The sequence below is a fragment of the Strongylocentrotus purpuratus genome, unplaced genomic scaffold (genome assembly GCF_000002235.5).
Source record: "Strongylocentrotus purpuratus isolate Spur 01 unplaced genomic scaffold, Spur_5.0 spur5_scaffold_3, whole genome shotgun sequence".
Lineage (NCBI taxonomy): Eukaryota > Metazoa > Echinodermata > Echinoidea > Camarodonta > Strongylocentrotidae > Strongylocentrotus > Strongylocentrotus purpuratus.
Genome location: NW_022145609.1, coordinates 3,140,385 through 3,165,735, shown reverse-complemented (window position 1 = coordinate 3,165,735; position 25,351 = coordinate 3,140,385). Strand labels below are relative to the sequence as shown.

The 25,351-nt window shown below is 38.2% G+C and overlaps 2 long non-coding RNA genes across 2 annotated transcripts; both read left to right on the top strand.

Moving 5' to 3' along the window:
- The first annotated feature begins 289 nt into the window (after positions 1-289).
- On the top strand, positions 290-961 carry LOC115928696. Its single transcript, XR_004066185.1, has 2 exons — positions 290-463; positions 767-961. It is a non-coding gene; the product is annotated as an uncharacterized LOC115928696 (long non-coding RNA).
- A 9,287-nt stretch (positions 962-10,248) lies between these two features.
- Positions 10,249-25,240, top strand: LOC115928465. Its single transcript, XR_004066069.1, has 3 exons — positions 10,249-10,394; positions 19,891-20,022; positions 24,897-25,240. It is a non-coding gene; the product is annotated as an uncharacterized LOC115928465 (long non-coding RNA).
- The last annotated feature ends 111 nt before the right edge of the window (positions 25,241-25,351 follow it).

The window sequence follows — 25,351 nt, the reverse complement described above, 5'->3', positions numbered from 1 at the left end:
TATAAAGAGGTGATTGAACAAACTGTAATGAGAATATATGTATGATGAAAGCTGCTCTGTTTGTTTTATACCTCTTTGCCTTCTACTCACGACAGGGGAATGTTCATTGAATCTGTGTACAACAGTGTTTGGTTCAAGAGCAGGGTATCCGAGATCAAGATTAGACTCCATAGTCAATCTTCCAAATGTCTAAAAACTTACAATTTGGTTGGTAACAATGTCTTGGACTGAATACATGTAAATTACTGTTGTAATTACTGATAAAAATGTACTTATGTTCTTTTAAACACATTTGATACAGTGACAATTACTTTTCTGAAAAATAGATGTGCTCTCTTCATAACAAATATATGTATCTCTGTTTTAAATCCTAGGTTGCAAAATAAAGAGCTACATGGCATCTGCATGTACTGCTAGTTCATGACAAACGAACATTTATTGTCCATCTCTTCAAATTGAAAAGGTAAGCAGTATCAATTACCAAAATTGATCTATCATTTTCATAATCCTTGTAAGAAGTCTAATACCCATCTTACCCATTCTGTTAGATAAAACATACACAAATGGTAATGAAAGGATATTTTTTTTTATCCAAAGCAAACAATCGTTTATCTTCTGTAACTATTTTTTATTCTCCTACTTTATTTATTTAGCAATTAAAGTATTGGAAATAATCATAAATACAACAGTTGAAGATAGATTGAAAAATTGTACTTGTATTTAGTAATTGATTCATTTATTTCATAACTTTCAATTCCTATTCTAGACTGCAGAGCCTGAATTACCTGCAACGTTATGCTTCTTATGAAACATCAGCCAGCCTACAGATAGAAGCTCCTTTTTCCAGCTTTAAGCAAGAGGAACCACAATGAGATACAGATCTTGGTATCATGGACTGGTCACTTTTTACAACCAACACTACTTGTAAAATAAGATTTACAAATTAATTCCTATAAGCTATTACAAATGCTCTAGTCAAGGTACTAAAATTTTGCCATCGAGTTTGAGGTTTTGGGTTTGATAAAATGTTAACATAAAATATTTTAAAGGAAGTAAACGTTTTAATGATACTTCCAAGATTTCCTATATTTTAAACAGAATTTTAGAATCTTGCAGAAGAAAAGAGAAGAAATAAAAAGCTATTATTCTGTCATGGAGGTTATTGTTACCAAACTCACATTACATAGATAATTTTGTTCATGGCAATAAATCTTAAAATATCAAATTAGAATTTCTTAATTAGCCATTCATCTGAGCAGCAGTTTAATGACCTATTTGGAACTCTTCCTAGAGGCACTTCTTGCATGACTAGGTATCGATAATTATCTGTTGGTGCTTAAAGTACTATTGTAGCGATTGCAGCATTGCAGGAAATATATTAACTCTGACTTATGTTGTCCTTAGAATTTTTTGTCAAAGCTGATAGAAAAGAATTGATGATTAATTTCATATAGACAAACTATTGCATCAAGAAACCACATTCTCACCGACTGCGTGGCCTTACATGACAATGTATATCGCCATTAGATTAACATCCATATGAGTAACAGAAATATTTGTGACAAGTATTACTCTTTTTATCTCCTTAAAGGTAACTCAAATAGAGAGTGGCAGATATCAGCTGCAGTAGTTTCAACAACTGGCTGATACTTTCATAGGAGCACTTTTATTTGTGTCATTTAAAATATTGTAATTGTATCCCTTGAATGTGTTTGCTATGCTCATCATTTACAAAATTTAGATTTCATTCATTAAAGCATAAACATATTGAATATACATTAAAATCTGTGTTAATTTTATTTTGTATGTATTTTTTGTCTTTAAGAAGATAAAGGGGGGGGGGATGAATAGATGAGAATGTACGATAGCGCATGGTGATAATAATTACATGATGATAAAGGGCAATGATGTGATTCAAGAATGGTTTGTTTGTATGCTGGTGAGTTATTGTTTATTCATTTTTGTTCTTTATTTTTTTTTGGGGGGGGGGGGGGAGGAGGGGGGGGGGGTGTTCATGAAGAAACAAAATTACGGCAATCAAAGCGTTGTGATGGGAATATCGTTTTATGTTAATGAGAGAGAGAGAGAATATGAACGACATAAGGACACATAATTGTAAGCACATATATTTTAAAAAATATAGAAAAAGGGGCACATAACAAAATGGAAAAGGGTCACTTCTAAGAAGAAAACATAAAAAGTTATTAGAAATAACAAGAGGAACATTAAAACAAAGTGAAACGGGACAAACTACATGAAGGAAAAGTGCACTTGTAATAAACAAAAAGGGATGTTATTAAATGTAAAAGGGGCACTTAAACCCTATTTAGGATGGGTTATTTTGAAACTGCATAGCCTGGGGGGTCCGGGCCCCCTCCTCTGGGCCTCAAGGGGGGGGGGGGGGTGATTTTTCAAATTTTCGAGGGCCCCCCCCCCCCAATATTTTTTTTTGATTGTTCACTACCCCCCCCCCCCCCCCCCCCTCCACTGAGCGAATTATCGGCCGGCTGTTTCGGCTGCTAAATATTGTCTCACGAATTGGGCCCCCTCCCGTGCCGCCGACTGGATAAGGCCCCCATCCCCCAGGCTAGATAGGGTTAAGAGGAAAACGGGCCGCCCATGTATTTTTGAAGAAAAAATGGGCCATTGTGCTCCCCCCCCCCCCCACTAGAGTGCCATATTTGGTATTGATCATGCCTAATTATGATGATTTAAAAAAAAATTAGTTATGAACAAAGAATTGTTCCCCCAAGAACAGAATTTTTCATTTTCAGATGTATGTTCAAATTGAAGCTAGCCGACACTTGCGCCTTTGAAACCAATGAATGCTGAACATAGCATTTCAATAATGCAATGAATAAGGATAAAATTGATTTAAAATTGATATGGATCACACTCTAAATTAAAATCGATTTTAAGGCCAAAATCGATTTTTATTTAGTGAAACAGCTGCTAAAATCGAAATCAATTTTAAGCCCTTAAAATTGATATCGATTTTAGGGCTTAGTGAAACACCCCCAGTAGTTTTGACGTTTCATTAAATTATTAGAGACAGAAGACGTTTTGTTGTACCGTTCTCGATACTTAATTCTTGTCTGAATTTTCAAAAATGTTTCTTTGTCTGTTCCTTTTTTCTTCCTACGTTCTCTTACCTTTCCTCTTTACTCTCTCTCTCTCTCTCTCTCTTTTTGGCCTGCGTTTTTTTTTTTTTTTTTTAGGAGGGGGGGGGGGGGGCGATTGCCCCCACCACCCCCTGGCTACGCCAATAATATTATATCAAGTCTTTTACTAATTTTGCAGGTGAAGGTTGCTTTGTTTTGGTTGGTAGTTGTTTAGTTGGAGGTATAATTGTAGAGTACTGTAAAATTATATGTTAGGTTATGATGTATCTGTATGTAAGTGTGTTTTAGGATAAAGCCTTCTTTTTATTGGACTATTTCTATACTTTACTTTTTGTCTTATTCACCAAAGTGTTTATGAACGACATGCATATGGGTAATTAGTTCTGGTATTGATATTTTGTTAAGTTGCATTAAGTTCCTTATCAAAAAGGGTAGGAAGTGAATGAATATTTATTTTCCCAGTGTACAGATGTAGGCCTACCTACATATACACATACACACGTACATGTTCATTCCTAATGTTGAACTTGCTGTAATTACAAGTGTAATATCTCAATGGCAGTTATGTTATTTTTCAGCTCCATGTACCATTGATATGGTTCTACAACTCTACAACAACATTATGATTTTCTATAATTAAGTATATTTGCACTCTAGATGCACACTAATAAAGCATGCAGACGCTTCTTTTTTTAATTATACCCGAGTCATACAAATACAGTGCCTGAATGCATGGAGGGAGATGTACTCTAAAGTTTAATGTATTTAATGTACAGTGAATTTCTGTTCATTGTTTATGTTGCAGGTGAGGTTGTTCATATCACAGTGCTGACCTTAGGATACACCAATGTAGATACATCGAGAAATGTGCAGTATCAATGTTACCCCAGTGTACCAGATACAGACGCTTTACTATCATTTGGTCGATCAGCACCCATAACAACAGACAGGTCACCACCAGACGAGGTGGGACATCCAAATTCTGAAAATGTATTCATCAGACTGGTCAAATTCCTTACAGGAGATGGATGGGATACCGGTAGTGATGGTTTCGGTCCTTTCTACTGTGAGGCTTCTAAATCTGATCGAGATGTTACAAGGGTTACTACATTTTTCCAAAGAAGTGATGGTAAGTATAATATTCCATTCATTATAATAAATATAAGATTTCCTCATTTTTAAAGATGTATTCATCAATGCTTCATAGAATGTATAGTGTTATTTTGTATAGATTTAATATTTTTAAGATTTAAGATTTAAGATTTAAGATTTAAGATTTAAGATTTAAGATTTAAGATTTTTACATGTATAATTCATGTACATGTACGTTATACATGGATAATCCAAATCAATCTCAGTTAAAATCCCGAATTGCCAATAAATGTTATCAATTAACATCCCAAGCACCTGCTATCAATAGAACATATACATGAAGTATCACACTTTGTAAATATGACGAAATAATTGAAATTAATCACAATTCCAATTTTTACCACAGATCTATATATATATATATTGTAATGTAGAATAAAGAATCAAACATCTTTTTTTGTTATGCGAGAAAAATTGAAATATTATTTGTTGGTTATCAATGGTTATTTTTAAAATCTTCGCAATGCGGCTTTGCTGTAATGATTTTTGTTTATCAATAAAACATTATTCCTCTTTAACAATATAGACTAAAGCTCATATTGCATTTTGGAGATTCCTCAAATATTAGAGGAACCTCCTTAATACAAAGATATAGCAGGGTTTAATAACAAATCGTGAACATGCACCGTCATATTATTTGTCATGGAACATCACGGAGTAATCCTCATTGAAAACAATTTAAAAAAATCATCAAATTTTGTTACTACCATTTACACTACTCTAAAAGCCCATTAAAAACCCGCTGAAGTTTGATCATAACCGATGCTGTCGGTGGGTAGTGCGCATGTGCCGCTTGTCGGTGAGGGGTGTCACGTGAGCACAAATGGGTATCCTACAGAAGGTTGCATTTACACTGCAAAAATCTACAAAAAAACACAGAGCTGGATCTTTTATTTTAATTTTTCTTCTTGTTTTGAGCGAAACACTAGAATGTGACAAAATCAATGATATTTGGTTGCAGTGTAAATGCAGCTGCTAAGGAAAAATGAAAATAAGAGTTTATACTGTAAAACGGTTTACTAAGGTTCAGGAGCGAGAGTGATTCAGTAGGTGCTATATTAAAGTTAACATTTTTATTTGGTTAATTTATTATTCTCATCCATTTTAACAGCTAAATTCAAATCAAGTGATGAATTGTTTACAAAGACAGTTAATGTGAATGACACTGGAGTGATGATCAACATGAATAGTCGTAATAATCCTGATGTGATCGACAGTGCGATTACTTGGATGAAAGATGGGAGTGAAGTTCTTACAGTTGATGGGCAGACTCAGATCAGCTTCCCAAACCCAATCCAGACATCAGACCAAGGAATCTATGAGATCTACTATAATAATGAGAGGAATCAAAATAGAGGAGGACTCTACAGGCTCATCGTCAGAGGTACATGTACAAGTGTATTCCTGCCTAATTCAGACTAGACTTCTTGAAAGGGGTCATTTGTTCTCCAATATAATTGTTTGTTATGATGCATGTACTTTGCCAAGAATTCTTTATTTTCTAAGAAATTTTTATTTTAGATTCATGAGATTACAAGTTACATGTGGATGATGATATTTACATATTATATTCATTTATAATTCGTTATTAATGAATAAATGAATGTGAACACTTCTTTAAAATGTTAGTTTAGAGCAGTCTGGTAGATAATCTCCAAGTCTGGTCACTTGGGATGACGCGTTGATGGGCAGCTCATTTCCCTTTGCAAATTGTATTTAAAAAGATTTATGAAACTTCAAATGATAAAATTCAGGTGTAACGATGTCATGATCTGTGTTGCGATTTCTACATACGGGTAGTTTAACTTTTATCCTGCCGTAATGAATACAGCTCAGTGCCACAGGGATCCCTATTGTGCCAAGCCACAAATCCCCCCTGTGCCAAGTTTATTTTGAAATAATCTGATGGTGCGATCAATAGCGCGTTCGAAGCACTCAACACAGTACAACGAGCATGAACAATTAAACTGCAATTGGGCAGGTCCAAGCTATTGTCCCCTCTGGGAGTCAAATTTCATCTTTATATATATTTAACAAACTATACATCATTTTAAAGCTGAAACTATGAATTTTATGAATCTAATAAAAAAAATAAAGTTTTAATCAAAATACGAAGAATGGCAAGGTCACGAACTTTGATTTGTATTAATTAGCGTGACGTACGGGACGTTACATTTTTATTTTTGTATCTCATTTGAATTATTTTTTAAAAATTACATATCTCACGACATGTATAGACTATCATGCTAAAAAATATTAAAACTTTCAAAATTAATTAATTATGCAAATGAGGTAGGTTCCAATGTGTGATGTCCCGTACGTCAAAATTTTGAAGATGATTTGTTTAATTTTAATTATGAAAATATTTTTTTGTTTTAAAGATATTCTAGGAAGTTCTAATTTAGATGGATACCTAACAAAAAATAGGTTTAACAAAAATTACAAACAATCTGTGTTGATTACATAATCAAATTAAGAAATGTGACGTACGGGACAAGCGTGTGACGTACGGGAAAACCCCATTTAAAACAAATGCAAGATGTGAAAAAGAAATGACCAAAAGGAGAATATATACTGTGGTAGGAAACTTGTTGTATACAGGGATACATTCCAACTGGGTCCCTTCTAGGAATTTACTTGTACTGAACTTGATGTAATTAGTCTTCAAGCCAGACCCCTGGTATTATCAACTTTGATATTTTGCCAGTTGATGTCCCCAACATTGGCAGGATGCTAAATATGTAAATCATAATAGTGAAGTAGTTCCTGGAATGAGTCTAATGAAATGATATGATAGTAGATGCCCCAGAAGCTGGCTTTTACAACTCATAGATGCTGCAAGCAAGAATAGCACATGGTATCAAGCTCTCCATGTGAGGTTGTTTTGTGATATTCTATTTAAATGTCATATATGATGGTAAAGGATTACAGCATACACTGTACATGTTATGGAGCCAGTTCGGGAATTCTGATCTCCTAAAAACTAAAGCATAACTTTGAAGGAAGGATAGCCTAGTGTATTTCACACTCTCACCCACTTAGGATTTTCATCACTTTTACACCCATCCTTTTTTTGTTGATTTACGCTTAAATCTTTTGAATTGTTGAAAAGGTCACACAAACCTATAGGGTTTTAATTTCTTATATCTGGTGGTGTTAATAAGATGTCTTTACAATACAAATACATTCAAGATTTATATTTTTGTATCCATCTTTCACAAACATGTACATTAATGTAATTAATGTACATAAAAAATCTGTGATAAAAAGATTTAAAAAAGACAATATGTTCAGCATTATATTTAAATTTCTTCAAAATTCTATAATATTACTATCAAGTATAAATTCAAACAAGCTATGAAGAAAAGTCTTCATATTTGTGATGTATCTTTGTTCACAAACACTTAGAGCATTACACATGATAGATGGGTAAATGGAATAAAAATGGTAATATACTATGTATGAATTTAATTCAATATGTTTTCTTTATTAAAGTAATATTTGTATTGATTTACCTCATAAATTAACACAGAGGATATTAAGTGATGGTCAAAGGATCTAATCGGGTTCTAAAACACTCTTATTGTCACTGATTTAAGTTAAAATTGTTCACATTTAACAAATTTTGACGAAAATTCTTCATTTTAATGCATTTTCCCATAGGGAAAAGTTGTCCCGTACGTCACGTGTCCTGTACGTCACATACACACATTTATGTTTTGGTATATTACATAACAATGAAAGGTCAAAAAAATATGGTAATAGTTGTGGTTAATGCTTGATTCCATAATGAATTAAGATATCATTACCATAAATCTAATAGCTTAATAAATTCAGAGAACTTTTACGATGATCTTGTTTTTGAAAAAGTCGGAGATTCTCTGGTCCCGTACGTCACGTAGCACATTATTTACATTAAAATTAATTTAAAAATTTGTCAGAAATAAAATTTTCCACAAATCAACTTGCCCATAATAGCCACAGACTCATACCAAAATATAGCCATATAAATAATTTCATCCGTTGTTATTTCTTGTTTAAGGTCTCTGAATGTCCCGTACGTCACAATCCAAATAGCTTGGACCTGCCCATCGAATGCGAGCATGCATGCATAAAGCAGCTAAGCTGTGGCTGGCTCGCGTGAATTAAGCTGCCAATCGATAGCATGCTCGCGTGTACAAAGCACTATAACGGTAGCGTGCATGCAGCCTTATGGCAGTATATGAGTTAATAAATACCTGTTTGTAAATTCAGAATATGACAGAGCCAATGGCATACAGTATACTCTATATTGTAGTTCTACTTTCGAGAACATTATTTTGTAACAAACTTTACCCTGCTTATCTTGTATCTTTTCATCTTTGTTATGATATAATCTTTATTTTGAATTTTATTTTTCTCTCTCCCTACATGTATATCATATTAGGATGCCCTGCTGGTAAATGGGGCCCCCCTGAGTGTTATGGTATCTGTGATAAATGCTTCAATGGTGGAGTCTGTGATGATAAGTCTGGTCTATGTATCTGTCCTAACAACTTCAACGGAACAAATTGTTTAGACAGTAAGTACCGGTAGGCCTGTAGAACTTCATGTATAATGATGTTTATGTTTATCTGTTAATACATGAATTGAGGAAGATATGTGTTGTCTTATTCCATTTAAAATAAAGAGAGTTATGTACATCTATGTTACATGTACATTTCAAATATTTTAATATCAGGAAAGCAATTCTACTTGATATTTATCTCAAGAAATCTTATTTCTTATGCAAGTCTAAAAAGGTTTTATTCAACAATTGGACTTTTTTTCTTCAGTTTGTAGAAACGATGGTGGAAATCGATTTGGATTGAACTGTGAGTTTAAATGTTCATCCAATGATGGAATGAACAAATGTCATGGGGCTCTTTTTTGCCTGCCTAATCCTTATGGATGTTCATGTGACGTCGGTGCCAGTGGTCTTGCATGTAACACACGTAAGTCTTCCGATGTATTTATTGTGCTCAAATTATATTAGTCAAAATACATGTATCAAGGAGGCCTAAAAAGTTATCATACGTGTATACATCTGCAATTCTCAGAAAATTATATTTTTTCTTGGAATTTAAAAAGCACATACCATAGTGTGGCTGGATTCATGAATGAACTACATGTAGGTCAGGCGCAACCACGTAAAGAAGAAGAGGAGGAGGAGGAGGGGGAAGAGGAGGAGGAGGAATTTATAAGAAGATATTATTGTAACATGCCCATTTTTTGTCTTTGTGATGAATGTATTATATCTGTCAATCCCGTTTTTGTAATGTTTTTTTAAATTTATATTACAGTATGTACTACTGGTACATATGGTCCAGGATGTTCACAGACATGTCACTGTGCAGGCGTCGGTTCATCATGTAATATCTACAGTGGAATATGTACAGGTGGATGTCAGACTGACTGGTCTGGGAACAACTGTCAAAGTAAGTCATGGTCAGCAATGATAACAAATAATATGACATAAATGCCTTCTCACTGAAAAGTAAGATACTTGTACACTGTAATTGTTGTTCTGTTGTTAGGGCGCCTGTACTATACCCATTTGGAATAAGATAATTCACAATTATATAAGCACTTTAAGTTATTATATTTCGTATTTTTGGTAGACATACCCCTACCAAGGAGAAGGTTGGTGGACTATTTTCATGTTTATTGATAGAGGAGATGAATGTTTTCTATAAATACATGAATTTATCTAGTGAAGGCTCTGTTACAAATATGTGTAATAATTGAAATCAATATTGCAAAGAATAAAAAAAACATGCAATCACTGGTGAAGATGAAATCAATTTTAAAATCAATAGTTAGCAAATAAAAATAATAGTTGTAATGGAAGCAATCTGATTTCTATGAGGTACACATAATATTATTTACTAATACATGTAGTACTGGCTAAATTGTGATTTCTAAAATAATTATTATCATCCCCAGTTCCAGATGAATGTCAAAACGGTTACTATGGATCTCAATGCACTGATAAATGTCATTGCTTGAATGATGAACCATGTGATAAACAGGTTGGAGAGTGCCTTGAGCAGAAGTGTGCTGTAGGATACAAAGTACGCAGTGGCCATGTCAAATGTCAAGGTACGATTCTACTTTTCAATAAAGGGTGTTGAATTTTCCATATCACCTTCTATTTATGTATCTCCAGACTACATACAACATGCACATCAAGAATGGTGCAGTGTACATGATATACCAGGATTGTTTTATGTACACATGTAAGAGCACTCAGAAATAGAGCCTTAGATGTACATGTATGGATATTGGTTATATCAACCATTATGTACAAACTGTAGTGCTGCGATAGTAAATACAGTATTATAATGTATACTCTCGAGGGGGATTCTATAGTATACAAATATTGACTGCTTTGTTCGGCATGGTTGAAACTGTTGTCCAAGGTGATTTTGAAACTGTACACAGTTCAGTTGATTAGATTATGACTTCCTAAATCGGGAATCAGTATTTGGTCTACGGAACTTGTTTCCTGTCATTATCCTACACTAACCAAGTTCTTAGCTTCGACACTTGATCTAACAGTGACCTGACCCTAACCCTAAACCTTAACTAAAACCAAATTGCAACCCGAATCCTAACACATACCTTTGATGAAATACAGTCCGAAATAATCGTCCCAGGAGCAACGTCTGTTAAAGTGGTAACCAAGAGAACAGCAGATCTAGAGGTAATCCCTGAACTGCTGGCTGCAACAGATTTCTAGTAGTGGGAAGTGTTTCACAGAGACTAATATAAGATCGACTTTAACTAGGACTTAACTATGGCAGGCTGTCCATGCCACTGTTTGCTCTCACCATTTACTTGCATTGCTCTCGCAAGGGACGTACAAATCAGGGTCACAAATCTACAGAATTTACATTTTTTGATAATCCATTATTGAAGGAAAATTGTTATCTAAAGATCATAATGGTGAGAGCAACCAGTGGCATGAATAGCCTGCCATAGTTAAGTCCAACTTCTTCTTGGATCTTGGATTCTTTTCCTCCTAAATACTCCGAAGAAGAGTTTTGACTGGAGGTGGTGGAGGGTGGACGATTACATTTTGGAAAAAAGTTCTTTAGTAACTGCATTTTTAAATGAGAGTGGGGAGGTTTGGTCGATGGTTGCTTGTAGTAGGTTGTTTCATGTCTTTACAGTCCTTGGGAAATATGAGATGGCATAGACGTCCGAGTTGGTGTGGCGAATTTCAAATTGGTTAGAGTGTCCTCGTCTACGTCTGTCTGGCTTAGGGTTGGTGTGAGATTGGTAGTCGAGTTGTCCCTTGATCATTTTGAAGAGGCAGGCAAGACGGTGTGCTTCCCTTCTGTCTTTAAGAGATCCCCAGTTGAGTTGGTTGAGTAGCTTGGTAACACTGGTGTCCCATCCGTAATTATTGGTGACAAAACTTGCAGCCTGACGTTGAACTTTCTCGACAGCATAGATGTTTTTGGCTGTACAAGGGTCCCATGCTGCAGTGGCGTAGTCAAGGTGTGGACGTACAAGAGTAAGATACAACTTTTCTTTACCATTAGATGAGCAGTGATGGAAGTTGCGCCTTAGGAAGTTAAGGACCCTTGAGGCTTTGCCGGTTGTGTAATGAGTCTGGCTATTCCAGCGTAGGCCTTTCTGGATATTGATGCCAAGGTATAGGGTCGGGTTCGTTTCCTCCAGGGTAACATCAAGGATTTTGTTAGATTTAGTACCCGGCGTTCTCTTTCTTGAAACACGCATCGTTTTGCATTTAGAGGGATTGAAATGCATACTCCAAGTCTTGGACCACTGAACCATAGTATCTAGGTCTTGTTGAAGAGCTTTCTCATCTTCAGCAGTTTTAATGGGACGGTAAAGTAAACAATCGTAAGCAAAAAGTCGTGTTGTACTGGTAACCTTTTCATGAATGTCATTGATGTGGAGTAGAAAAAGGTGAGGGCCTAACACGGTGCCCTGTGGAGTGCCACTGAGGACTGGTAACCACTCGGAACATTGACCATTTACACAGACACGTTGCAGTCTCTTTGTCAGGAAACTAGATATCTATCTCTTATTATTTGCTCCAATACCATAATAGTCTAATTTCATGAGGAGACGCTGGTGCGGGATGACATCAAAAGCCTTTGAAAAATCAAGCACTGCCATGTCTGTGGTGATATTTTTGTCTAAGTTCTTGGCAAGGTCATTTGTTGTAAGGATGAGCTGAGATTCACACGACCTGTGTTTCCTGAAGGCATGTTGATTTCCAGCCAGGATGTTATGCTTGGCCAAGTGTCGCATCAGGTTACTGTCTATGATGTGCTCTAATAACTTACAGCATGTGCACGTCAAGGAAGTGGGACGGTAGTTTGCAGGGTCAGTAGTAGCACCCTTCTTAAACAGCGGGGTGATATTCGCCTCTCTACAATCTAGGGGGAGATCTCCGGTGTTCAATGACTGCTGAAATATAAACTGTAGTATGGGAGCAATCTCCTCTGCTGCGATCTTTAAAGCTTGATTCTGGATTTGGTCTGGTCTAATTGCTTTGGCTGTGTTTATATTGAGAAGAAGTTGTTTGACACCTTCAACGTCAACTGTGATGGCCGACATGTCAGGGAATGTACTTGGAGGAAGATCTGGGAACGACGACTGAGATACATCCTCACGTGTGAAGACACCCTGGAATTGGCTTGCAAGGGCTTCGGCTTTATCCTTGTCATTCGTGAACAGCTTGTTGTTAGCTTTCAGCGGCTGAACTCCAGTGTTATCAGTTCTTCTTGATTTCACATATCTCCAAAAATGAATGAAAAAAGGATGGCCATTCTCCAAAATAGAAGAAACATGTGTTCTATGTGTATTCCTGATGGAACGATCAACTTGCTTGCGTACTCTGGTGAATTTTTCCCAGTCCAATTTCTCACCGCTTTTCTTGGCACGCCTATAAAACTTCTCTTTCTTACTGCAGAGACGTTTCAATTTGCTTGTAAACCAAGGTGCACGCATTCGTCCTTTGAGGAGCTTGTGGGGAATATACTTGGTGACAGTTTCATTAAGTGAGTTTTGTAACCAAGTCCAGTTTTCTTCAACTGAGTTTTTGTCCGGTTGGAGATCAATAAATCGTCGCTGTTTTTACGAAGTGACGGTAGTGAAAAAAAATTGCATTCACTTTGCGTGTACATTTTCCTTACTACCGTCACTTCGTGAAAACAAGGACGAAATTCTTTAGCAAGTTTTGCAACAATTTCCTTTAAGTCATTATTATTAACTTTCCTCCAAAGAGGAATATTACGGGGAGGCTTGGTAGGTACTTTTACTTTTGTGCGAAATTTGGCAGTGATAATACAATGATCGCTGATTCCAGGAAGAGATGAAACATCACTAACTAAGTCAGGATAAGTAGTCAAAAAAAGGTCAAGGGTGTTCTCGGTTCCATTCTCGTCCCTTCTAGTAGTAAAAGTCACTTTCTGGGTGAGATGGTTATTTGAAATCAGATCAGCAAGTGCCATTTGGAGTGCGCCTTTTGGTTCACTTTGATTTCCACTAGACCAGTCAACTCCTGGAACGTTAAAATCTCCACCCAAGATAATGAGTGGGGAACTTGAGGAGCTGTTTATTTTGGCAATATTTTCATCAAGCTGCAGTAGTGGGGAAATTTTAGCATCAGGAGGACGATAAAAGCCACCCACGAGTAAGGTTTGTCCTGGTAACGAAGCTTGACACCAGAGCTTCTCAATGCTGTCACTGTTGTCAGATAAATCTGTTCTCTCGAAGCAGGGTATGTTCTTGTTTACTCCTACGAAAACTCCACCTCCATGGGAATTTCGGTCTTTCCGGAAAATCTGAAGATGAGGAGGAAAGCACTCTGAAGACTTTATTTCTGGTTCAAGCCAAGATTCAGTACCAATGAGAATGTCCGGGTTTGAAGTCTCAATAAAGGAAGCTAGTAAAGCGGATTTACCTTTAATACTGCGACAGTTTATTATTTCAATCTTAATGTCATCACCTCTTGTAGGTTTCCCGTTTTTTGTTATTTAAGGAAGGCAGGCTGGGCTTCTGCCTCGAAGGGCATTGGCTGTTGACCTAGCTGCGAGGGAGGTAACGTAGCGTCGGCACTGGTGTTACTTCTGCCATTCTGACCCACTACTGTCCAACCATCCTCTGACTTTTTTAGAGACATTTTTGGAACTGTTTTTGTTTGTTTAGTCCAAATATTGTCTGACTGTTCGAGAGTTAATTTAGGCACAGTTCTTGTGCGCTTAGGACTAGATGTTTTGGAGAACACATGACGTTTTTCAACATCCTCGTCAGAGTCATCACTAATGGTCAAAAGGCTTTCAAAAGAGTTACTTAACTCTTAAGCTGCCACCCATACAATGCACCCAGTGCCACAGTGCTAATCTCCCGGTTGCCAAGTTAATTTTAAGGTTTGTTCAAGTGCGTGTTATTTAAATCTTTACAAAAAACAAATCGCCGAATTACTCGAGAAAATCCAATCTGACTGTTGTATACAAAGACACGTAATCCTAAACCGATAATCTGATGCACGCGATGGTACTTTCAATAGCGCTGTAAAAGCACTCAGCACGGTGCAATGGGCATGAACAATGACTGTTATTACATATGTTTGCTAGCGTGCACGAAGCAGTCACACGGTAGCGCGCTCGCGTGCACAGAGCACTATAACAATAGCGCGCTAGCAGCTTCATGGCAGGATATGAGTTAAATTGAGCGCCCTTGACGGGTTGCCTAATGAGCTTGTAAGGTTTGTTGTGTCGCAGGCGGGGCACAACCAGGGCGTCGCCAAGGGGGGGGGGGGGTGGGGGTGCGACATCCCAAATAAAGAAAAAAGAAAAGGAAAAGAAAAGAAAGGAAAAGAAAGGAAAGAAAAGAGAAGAAAGAAAGAGAAAAAAGAAAAAGAGGGAGGAGAGGAAAGAAAGGAAAGAAAGAAAAGAAAGAAAGGAAAAAAGAAGAAAAAAGAGAGAAAGGGAAACAAAAGAAACGGGGGATGAAAGAGAGGAGAGAGAGGGGAGGTAATAGTCTGAGCAGTGGCGGATCCAGGGGGGGCCCGGGGGCCCGGCCCCCCCCCCCCCTTGAGAAAAAAATCATGTAAAATCACGCGATTTTTACCTTTTTGGGGTGCAAATTTTAAAATTTTCGAGGACCAAAAAAAAAAAAAAATGTGCTGACTCCCCCCCCCCTCCCCCCCCCCCCCCCCCCCACTGAGCGACTTTTCGGCTGGCTGAGTCGTTGTGATTTTTTTTTGGACTCCATAAAAAAAAATTAAAAAAGGGTCCGCTTAAGCCCCCCCCCCCCCCCCCCCCCCCCCCCCCCCAACTGAGGGACTTTTCGGCCGGCGCGATTTTCAAATTCTCGGGAGCAAAAAAAAAAAAGTTGGGCCCCCTCCCCTAAAAAATCCCGGATCCGCGCCTGAGTCGTATATTGTCGGACGGCCGACAAGTTTTTTTTCCCTACGAACTGTGACTACAACTACAATACTTGTATTTTCTCGAAGTTTCACTTGCCTATAATATCAGCTAAAGAAATCAGAGGTTTACAATTTTCGGGGAAACTATCAATTCAAACAAGGTTTAAGAGTCGAGAGCGGTACAACGAATCGTCTTCTTTCTCTAATAATTTCAGGAAACGTCAAAGCTTCCGCGCTTCGCGCGAGAGGGGGAAACTGAATTCACACAAAATTTATAGAGCTTATTTGAGTCGAGAACGGTACAACGAATAGTGTCCGTTCTCTAATAATTTGAGGAAACGTTAAAGCTTTCGCGCTTTGCGCGAGAGGGGGAAACTGAATTCAGATGAATAGGGCTTAATAAGATTCGAAAACGGTACGAGGAATCGTCTTCCTTTCTCTATATTGTGATGAAACGCCAACAATTTCGGGCTTCGCGCGGAAGGGGAAAACTTCATTTAGACGAGTCGAGAACGGTACAACGAATCGTCTTCTTTCTCTAATAATTTAAGGAAACGTCAAAGGTTCCGCGCTTCGCGCGAGAGGGGGAAACTGAATTCAGACACAATTAATAGGGCTTATTTAGAGTCAAAACGATACAACAAATCGTGTTCTTTCTCTAATAATATGAGGAAACGTCAAAGCTTTCGCGCTTCGCGCGAGAGGGGGAAACGGAATTCAGATGAATAGGGCTAGAGTCGAGAACAGTACACCGAATCGTCTGTTTTTCTCATAATTTAATGAAACGTCAAAGCTTCCGTGCTTCGCGCGAGAGGGGGAATCTGAATTCAGACAAAATTAATAGGGCTTATTTAGAGTCGAAAACGGTACAACGAATCGTGTTCTTTCTCTAATAATTTAAGAAACGTCAAAGCTTCCGCGCTTCGCGCGAGAGGGGGAAACTGAATTCAGACAAAATAATAGGGCTTATGTAGAGTCGAAAACGGTACAACGAATCGTGTTATTTCTCTAATAATTTAAGGTAACGTCAAAGCTTCCGCGCTTCGCGCGAGAGGGGGAAACTAAATTCAGACAAAATTAATAGGGCTTATTTAAAGTCGAAAACGGTACAACGAATCGTCTTCTTTCTCTAATAATTTAAGGAAACGTCAAAGCTTCCGCGCTTTGCGCGGGAGAGGAAAGCTTCATTCAGATAAGGATTAAGAGTCGAGAACAGTACACCGAATCGTCTAATTTTTCTCATAATTTAATGAAACGTCAAAGCTTCCGCACTTTGTGCGGGAGGGGGGGGGAACTGAATTCAGAAAAGGATAAACAGTCGAGAACGGTACAGCAAATCGCCTTCTTTTTTATAATAATTTAATGAAACATCAAAGCTTTCGCGCTTTGCGCGGGAGAGGGGTGGGGGACTTCATACAGCCAAGGAGTACCAGTCGAAAACGATACAATTAATCGTCTTCTTTTCCTAATAATTTAAGGAAACGTCTAAGCTTCCGCGCTTCGCGCGGGAGGCCCATCACCCACACCCCACTAATGAGCGCGCTTTTAAGTGATTCTCTTGCTCACTACCGCTCCTCCCTAAAATAAGATCCTAGCTCCGCGCCTGCATTAAAATTTATAGCTATGATGCTGACTAAACTGAAGAAATAATTCGTATATTTATGTCGTCGAGGAAAATGACCATTTTGCGCATATGCAAGTACTATAGATAGTCCATAGGAAAAACAATTTAGCCTTCGGCCCCAGGTTTATAGGGTTTAATTTGTAGATATTGGACATTTACTTTTGTCGGTAATTGGTGGCTAGTTTTGTCGTTAATTGTTGGCCTCTACACCCCCACTGAAAAAGGTCTAGCGATGCCCCTGGGCACAACCATATTGCATCTGGGTATACATGTACATTAGGAAATTTCACATCTACATTTGAGGTGTCGCTGCAATTTAAGTGAAACCACGCCGTACAGTTTGTACACTGTATACCAGTTGATTTAACAGCATATTCACACAGACCGCAAGGATATTTTGGCTTACGGCATCTTTTACCTCGGTGTCTGGTAGTACTACTAGTACTAGTACTAGTACATCTACATGTAGGTCTAGTAATAGAAGGACTACTAGTGTTACTTAAATCATCAACTTTAGTTGTTGTCGATGACGAAGGGCCTGGATTCAGGCTAATATCTCCAGCTAATAAATTCACTAAGATGAACAAGGGAAGGCGTCCACGAGGGAGGCCCAAAAAGGGGGTGTTGGAATGCTTGAGTCCTCTACCTTGGTATGGCTTTGTGGCACACGAAAAGGAAATGATGTAGGCATTTGACAGGATAACTTGATCAGGAGTCATGACTTTGAGTTTGATTTAGGGTAAAGTTTGATAAAAATGCATTTGGAGATGGCTCGTCAAAAAATGTATCGAAAAAAGGAATAATCCTACTGTACTTGATCCTCGTCTGATGCTGGTCATTCATACATTTCTTGTATACACGTAGTCCAAAAATGTACATAACAATTAAAAATAGTGGTTGGAAAGATGGTTTCGTCTTACGGTAACGGTGATTTCCAATTAAAAACAACATGGCGAATTATTCAAATATTATCCGAGTTGCTAGGGACGCTGGCGATTTGATGCTCAGAATTTTTCTATTCTAAAGACATCACACAGAGTCGAAGAATATCACAAACATCAAGAAAAAGATAAAACGTTGATGGCAGAAAATCCTTAAGTTGAGTGATGGGTATCAAGACAAGATTGAGGGCAGATCAAACAACCTTACAATACCAAACCAATTCGATTAATAAATTGAGTAATTGATTTTAATGGCACAAAAGTAAGTGTGCCTTGCTTCGTTTTGAATTTCTTTGTTATGCGTGTTGCAATATTCAATACTACTACATTGAGTTGCTGATTGTAACTATATTAAGACTTAAAATAAAAATTAAAACTTAAAGTCGATCTTAGTCTTTGTCAAACACCCCCCCCCCCCCTCTCCCTGCCCTTTACTTGTAAAGTTAAAGAAGAATATGAGCCGGAAGAAAAACTAATAATTTCACATGATTTAAACGATTTGGTTTTTGTGTTTACAACCCTGTTTCCAGTAGACCCCGACTTTGCCTTTAGCATTCAATAATAATCATTGACCAGGGCCCGTCGCACAAAACTTACATTTTATGGTAACTTTACCTTCAATGGTATAACTACCATGGAAACTTGATTTTGATTGGCTGTTGAGCCCTGTTAACATAATAGTTGCCATTGATGGCAACGTTACCATCACTAGGGCCATTTACACTTGCATCTAAACACGCCAAAAAATGCTAAACCGGAGCCTGACCGCGATGTTTCCTTGATGTTTCCAAGGCTGCAAGGTAACTACGCTTTACCGGCAAAATGCCAAGCCCGAAATATTCCAAAATGAAGTGTGATTTTTGGCGTGTTTTGGCGCGTTTGGCGAGTATAAACGCTCGCAGCTGAAACATCGCGATGTTTGTCACGTGACTTTAGGAGCTGGGCTAGCCTTCGTCCTTGAAGCCTTATTTGTGTAAAGTAAACCAACTTGTTCATGCCGAGCCGCTACGAAAGAGTCTCAGCTAAACTGTAAAATCTTGCTTTAGAAACCACCAAATGAAATGATTGAAATGTCAAATGGAAGAAGAGTTGTTTTAGCTCATGAATATTGCAATTAGTAGTAAAACCATGTTTTAATATGCAAAAACTGAGCGAAACGAAGCGCAAATTGTGTGAATAATTAATTCCAAATGATTGCAGTATTTTTCATGTTTTCCGTCTTTAAACCACATTGATACTTTCGTATGTGATAAATCAAAGTATATGAAAGCTCTCCTCCGATTATTTTTCATAATTTCTTACGGGTACTGTGAAAATATTGTGGAGTTGCTGCAACTGTAACTTAATCTAATTCACTGGACTGCAGCAGCCACAGCCTAAAAACAGCTGATCGGAAAAGCATTTTGCAACGGGAAGACCGTGCATGCGCGTATTACCAACAAAAAAATCACTGAGCTTTTGAGTCGGTGATGTTTTAGCACAAGTGTAAACGAGAGCGCGAAACATGGCGATTTTTCGAAATGAGGTATATTTGACAGTATAAATGTGCAAAATGGTTATTTTTATGAAGTGGGGGTCCAGATGTTTCCAATAAACATGACTTTTGTTTTATTTTTTCAGAGTGTGAAGGGGGTACCTTTGGCTTGGATTGTCTTCAGCAATGTCATTGTGCTCAAGAGGCTTGTGAGACAGAGAGAGGTCTTTGCCAGGGACAATGCATTGATAGCTGGATTGTACCTAGCTGCAGTCAAAGTAATTATACCTGGCATATTGTGATCTGGTTTGTCTTCTTACATTTATTTCAGCTTAAAAAGGTTTAGATTAAGACCAAACTCAGAGTGCATATGGAGCTTTGTGTGCGTGTATTTCATGTGCTCCAGAAGCTTGTGGAGCATGTACTTTTACTTCAGTTAAAGCTAATTTATTTGTAGAGCCCTATGAGCATGAGTACCTAGCGGATACCAGCGCTATATGAATAGCCATGATTATCATGAATATTATTCTTGTTTGTTTCAGACAGTTGAGCATACTTTAAAAAAAATTGTATTAATGTTTGCTCTGTATAAAATCCAATTTATATTAATGAAGTTTCTCCTACACTCTACACGCAGTAAGCGGAAGTTTACTGTAAAAAAAACCTTTTTCCCCTCCAAATGAGTATCAGTTATTTGGTAATCTTTGCAGTCATATCTGTCTATAGCAATTAACCGCCAAAAGGAAACACAAGAAGTGGACGCTGTAGATAGGTGGTCTGTTTTGACAGGTTGGCGTTGGGGCCTTTCTATAAGCCCGAAATCTAACAAGTCAGCACTAATTTTTGTTTTGGCCCTCGAAAATGTGAAAATTCGCACCTCTCCCCCTTAAACGCCAGGGGGAGGGGCCTATCTCCGAAAAAAGGTAAAAATAACTTTTTTTCCCCCCAGGGCGGAGCCCTCAGAAGCTCAGGGGTGTTATACATCAAATTATCGTCGGATGAGCATAATTTTATACCTTATTTGTGATACTGGTATGTCACGAATTGGCGCGGGGTCTAGGGGGCAGATCCCCCTGAAGCTCATGGGTTTTGCGAAATAAATAACGGTCAGATGAGCATATTTTTATACCTTATTTGTGACACTGGCAGGACACAATTTGGTGTTGGGTCCAGAAGGCGGAGCCCCCAAAAACTTAGGTGTTTTATACATAAAATTATCATCAGATGAGCATATTTTAATACCTTATTTGTGACACTGACAGGACACAAATTAGTTTTTGGTCCAGAGGACGGAGCCCCCAGAAGCTCAGGGGTTTTATACATTAAATCATCGTTTGATGAGCATATTTTATACCTTATTTGTGACACTGGCAGGTCACGAATTGGCGTGGGGTCCAGGGGGCGGAGCCCCCGGAAGCTCAGGGGTTGTGGGCAATAAATTACGGTCAGATGAACATATTTGTATACCTTATTTGTGACACTGACAGGACACAAATTAGTTTTGGGTCCAGAGGACGGAGCCCCCAGAAGCTCAGGGGCTTTATACATTAAATTATCATTTAATGAGCATATTTTATACCTTATTTGTGACACTGGCAGGCCACGAATTGGCGTGCGGTCCAGGAGGCGGAGCCCCCGGAGGCTCAGGGGTGTTTGGCAATAAATTACGGTCAGATGAGCATCCAGGGGCCGCCTTAGGGACCCTGGTGGGGTCGAGGGGGTGGAGCTCCGGAAACTTAGGGGGTTTTAGGAATTTAATTACTGTCAGATGAACATATTTTGATACCATATTTGTGACACTGGCAGGACATTGGCATGAGGTCCAGGGGGCCGAGACCTCAGAAGCTCAGGGGTTTTAAGCATTAAATTACCGTCAGATTAGCATCCAGCCGTTCGCCTTAGGGCCCTAGGTGGGGTCCAGGGGGGAAGAGCCACCGGAATTCAAGGGGTTTTAGGCATTTAATTTCGGTTAGATGAGCATATTTTGATACCTTTGATATCTTTACCCTTTTATTTCCTTCTTTTTTTTTCTCCTTTTTTCCCCTTTTTGTTTTTTTGTTTTTTCCTTCTTTTTTTCCTTCTTTTTTTCCCCTTCTTTTTTCCCCTTCTTTTTTTTTCTTCTTTTTTAAGAGGGGGGGGGGCGGAGGGGGGGGGGGCGGACCCCCCTTGGCCCCCCTGGATCCGCCACTGCCCCCCCCCCGTATAAAAATCCGCCCATGTGCTATCCGTCTACAACATCTTTGGTTTTCCTATTCTTCTCAATATTGATTTACTGGTCGAGGTTCGAATTATTTGCTGGTCATTTCGAATTACCAGATTTCAGAGATGTACGCTTTTGCCTTTTCACAACAAAAAAACTTCTCCATGACCATGTTTCAGCCCTTGCGCGATCGTATGGCAAGCCGTTTTAACATTTATTCATGTTTCTTGATATCAAGAAATGAATTCTTGATATCAAGAAATGGATTCTTGATATCAAGAATTCGATTCTTGATATCAAGAAATGAAGTTTAGATATCAAGAAATAAATTCTTGATATCAAGTAATCGAATTCTTGATATCAAGAATTCGATTACTTGATATCAAGAATTCATTTCTTGATATCTAAACTTCATTTCTTGATATCAAGAAATGAATTCTTGATATCAAGAAATGGATTCTTGGTATCAAGAAATGGATTCTTGATATCAAGAATTCGATTCTTGATATCAAGAAATGAAGTTTAGATATCAAGAAATGAATTCTTGATATCAAGTAATCGAATTCTTGATATCAAGAATTCGATTTCGTGATATCAAGAATTCGATTTCTTGATATCAAGAATTGATTTCTTGATATCAAGAAATATGTTTAAATTATAAAACGGCTTGCCATACGATCGCCTCCAGCTCCAGCAGATATGAGGCGGAAGCGTGCATACGTACCGGAACTAACGGTGCAGTATAGCCACTGCTGACGGCCGCACACTGCACTGCGAGCTTCGGTTGTTTGTATCGGTAATACTCATTGAGATGGGAGATATAGGGCCATCTTCCGGTGAATAAGCGTACATTTCTTGACAATATGGCGGCCTTTACTCTCTAGACACCGACAAATTCGAGCGAGAAATCTTACACGCTAATCTAAGTTCATTTCATTGGTTTAAAGCTTATCTGCCATAGTTTACAGGATGGATTAGACCGCCTTACAAGGTCACTGGACAGGTGGTTATCTCATCAACTCAGCTCTCAGTTAACATAAGAATATGGTCACCGATTAGGCATTGTTTGTTATATAGAGGGCGCAAGTAGCTACAAGTAGTGCAGTGGGCCTTTAATGTTTGAAAATTGAAACTCAATATTGTGTTAAAGTTATAACAGAAAAGATAATCTTAATGTTATAATTCCACGGGGGCGATTTCTAATTTTGCAATCGCCCCCGTGAGCAACATGACGGAGGCGATTATGTAGCTCACGGGGGCCAATAGCCCACCGCCCCCAAGTATTTTGAGCGTTGCTCACAGGGGGATTTTAAGTGGTCGTTATGGACAGGTGCATAGACGGGTAACAGGTTTGATTACCTATAGACATCATGATTGATAAAAGTCAGTGGTTTCCTGTTTGCATGTATGATTTTCATACCAGGAGTATTGCATTGATATACATTGAGCAATTAGATTATAAACAAAATGATCAGATTGATAGCTTCCCTTCTTTAGGTAAACCTGCATACATGTACTAGAGTGTTTGTGATAGTTGTATCCCCGGCAGTATCTCGGTAACGGTACTTTGGATTCAGCAGCGTTACGCCACCGCCACGTCCGCCGCGTCATATTCTTGTGTGCGCTCTAACTGCCACATATCTTGACGGATTTCTTTCAAATTTTCTATAAAGGTGTATCTTGGTAAAATTTACACACCTACAACTTTTGGTGATGCTGCCACCAGTGTTCCGTCTTCTTTAGGGTAACGGCCTATTAAACAGGCCATATTTTTTGTGGATGGTTTGTGTGCGCTCTATAGGCCACATTTCTCAAGGGATTTTGTTTAAATTTTAAACGAAGGTGTATCTTGGTATAGATGTTTTGTGTGCACTCTAGTGTGCGGTCTTACTGCATCATTTATTGACAGATTTCTTTCAAATTGAGTATAGAAGTTTATGTCGGTAAAATCTATGCACATATTTTTTTATGTGATGCTGCCACCAATGCCCCTTGTTTTATAGGGTCAAAAGGTCATATTTTTGTGGATGTCAAGTGTGCGCTCTGCGGGTCATATTTGAAAGTATCTTAAGGTAATCTTGGTACAATCTACACATCTACACTTTTTGGGCGGTGCTGACCTCATTGTTCCGTCTTTTGTATGGTCAAAGGTCATATGTCTTTTATGCGCTCTAACTGCTACATTTCTTGACGGATTTCTTTCAGATATTGTATGAAGGTGTGTCTTAATTAGTACAATCTACACATCTTTAGTGTTTGGTGATGCTACCACCTGTGTTTCGTCTGTTATAGGGTCAAAGGTCATATTTTGGTGGCTGTCTTTTGTGCGCTTTAACTGCCACATTTCTAGACAGATTTCTTTTAATTTTTCCACAGAGATGCATTATAGGCCTATTCTAGTCTACACACATTTTGTTTTGGTGATGCTGCTCCTTGTCGTGACAATAGTCCGAGCCACTAGTGGCGATCTCTATGTCATCCTTTTGTTTCTGGGAGGGGAGAGGGGATCTTTGTCCCTCCTTCGAACATAAGGATGACACAAAATTGCTGCTCCTGCCGGGGGATACATTCGCATTGCGCGGCAATACAGATTGCGATATTTCTAGTTTTTTAATGATCTTGCTTAGTGCTGGATCTATACACAATGAAGTGACCGAGTTGCAATCTTCTATTGCTGCAGACATGTATATTTGTATTCAATGTTTTGTACTTTTGCTGTGATGTTGACAGGAATATCAAGGTTATACGCAATTTGTCATTCTTTCTAATACAAACGAATCAATTCTTTTATTTTTGAATATCACGATTGATCAATGTTCTATAAAGTTCATGTAGGATTTATTTCCCATATGTACCGTACGTAGGTGAAATACATAAAGGAAGCAGATTCTGTGTTAAAATTGTGTGTATTATTGAATGCCTTTTCCTTTTTCTTTTCATGATTCTTGACAGGAATATCCAGATTGGTTCCAGTGAGAGTGAACCCATACCAGCCATCTAACTTCACATGTTATGTCGAGGGTATCCCACTTCCCAATGCATCCTCAGTTGATCTTTACAGACGTACTGGAAGCACCAATAACAGGACAGGAATCACCAGGGGATCTAGCACTGTCTCGAGGTCAGAACGAGCTGTTGTCTTTGATGTTGATAGTGTGTATCCACAGGAATATGGGGAATACCTTTGCATTCTTACTGTTGAAGGTGAAGGCTATCCAAGTACGCCAAATACCAACCCAACCTATGGTGAGCAAACTTTTCTGAACTTTCATGTTAAATGAAGAGGCAGGCACATGTCCTCCATCTCCATAAAATACCAACCATAACACCAACAACAACAGCCACAACAAAAAACAACCATTTCATCAGCAACAGCAGTCACAACAGCTGTAATAACAACAACAGAC